This window comes from Macrobrachium rosenbergii, chromosome 20 (genome assembly GCF_040412425.1).
Source record: "Macrobrachium rosenbergii isolate ZJJX-2024 chromosome 20, ASM4041242v1, whole genome shotgun sequence".
In the NCBI taxonomy this organism is placed as follows: domain Eukaryota; kingdom Metazoa; phylum Arthropoda; class Malacostraca; order Decapoda; family Palaemonidae; genus Macrobrachium; species Macrobrachium rosenbergii.
Genome location: NC_089760.1, coordinates 47,177,256 through 47,179,481, shown reverse-complemented (window position 1 = coordinate 47,179,481; position 2,226 = coordinate 47,177,256).

The following is a 2,226-nucleotide window of genomic DNA, read 5'->3' as shown; positions in this document are numbered from 1 at the left end:
CTTTGTGTTTGGATAGCTACCTAGTGTGAGTTCTGGTTCCGAGTCAGTGTCATTCTTGATTAGGCTACATATCTCAGCCCAAAACATCGGGCATACACCTAAATATGCAGTTCACGTCAAGTAAATTGTCGACAGTATGTACAGTATAGTCAATATCAACTTGAATAACAACTTGATGGCTCACTATACATTACTTTTTCTGAACCAGGCAGCAGTTCGAATCCTACTGGTGACGAAGCTGGTATCAGTTATTCCCAAGGTATAGGGAATTGAATGTGATATGATTATATATATATATATATATATATATATATATATATATATATATATATATATATATATATATATATATATATATATATATGGTTTAATATTTGTGAATATAAAAAGTACCATGGTGGATGTGACAAAAATTCATATATATATATATATATATATATATATATATATATATATATATATATATATATATATATATATATATATATATATGTGTGTGTGTGTGTGTGTGTGTGTGTGTGTGTGTGTGTGTGTAAACTGAAGGGAATTATAATTGATAAGAAGTTCTCGTCTCATGGGCTCGAACCACGGATACTGTCCGGCTATCACGAGAGGTTCAAGTTGATACCGACTCTCGTGTACTAATCCCCGTTGAAGGCAGGTAATTGTAATTATCGTCGGTATCAACCCACCTCCACCATGATATCCGTTTAGTGCGTTTGTAGCACGTAGCCATTTTATGAATAAATTTTTATCACTTCACCGTGATTTATGTACAAGGATTAAGCTACAAATGTCGTTTAATATCCAATTCGCTCTACCTCGGAAATAATATATATATATATATATATATATATATATATATATATATATATATATATATATATATATATATATATATATATATATATATATGTGTGTGTGTGTGTGTGTGTGTGTGTGTCTGTGTCTGTGTGTAAACTGAAGGGGAATTATAGTTGATAAGAAATTTGTTGTCTCATGGGTTTGAACCACGGAAACCGAGAACTCACGACGTACAGTGACGTCTTAGCCTATTCAGAGGTGGGTTGATAGCAACGATAATTACAAATGCCTGTGTTCGACAGGGTTTTGTACAGTCACTGTACGTCGATAGCCGGATGAGTTCTCGGTTTCCGTGGTTCAAGACCATGAGACAACGAGCTTATCAACTGTAATTCCCCTTCGGTTTACATATACCGTATACATGTGTGTGTATTTATCCTACATATCGGAACGTCCAAGGGGAGTTGTTGTTGATAAATACTTCTGCTCCAGCCAGGATTTGAACTATGGTCTGGTGTAGAAACGAGAGACAGTGATTTTGACTACCCGGCTGATTCCCCTAGGGTCTAAGTTATTCTCGGAGTATAGTCAATTCAGTATTAAATTGTATTCATGAATATAGTCTCATGTGGTTTCTAAGTTAGAAAAATTCATCATATATATATATATATATATATATATATATATATATATATATATATATATATATATATATATATATATATATATATATATATATATATATGCATACACACACACACACATACATAGGTAGTAGAATTTTATTCTTTGGAAGCTATATCTGTTTGCACTGTTGGGTCTGTAAAGATAATTTCTTGAATTCACTTTAGACATGCTCAGGTGTCAGCTATCTTAGTAATAATAAAGTTGCGCCTTTTTGGTTTCTGAATGAGAGTAATGTTTCCCTTTCTACATTTATTGGTGTCTTAAAATTTATAATTTCTTCCACCTGTTTCTTGGGTAGTAGCTATGACTGAGTCTATCTTAAAAGGCACACGGTAAATTCTATAGGTCCACAAATTTGGACTTAGGACTTTCAATTACTCTTTGGGCACACAGAAATTTTAAAGACCACAAATCTGACTCAGGGCCTTTTACTGTCACTTCACACAAAATCTCACCCTAGTCTCTCTTGGTGCCCTGTTCTTACTGCTGTCCGATTGCAGGCTCCCCTGTGTATGGGATCTGTCTCTGAGAGTGCGAATTGCGGCCATGTCCAGCATAAATTTCTCGAGTTTTATTCTATAGGTTCTTTCCCATTAATATTCACGTTCACTTTCTCTTTACTTTTAGTTCAATGGGTCGTTATTGAGTTTAATGGCGCCAACGTGTCCGCGCGAACATATGCATCGGGAGTATCTCGGGGTTTTCATTCTATAATGTATGTGAAGGCTTGAGGGG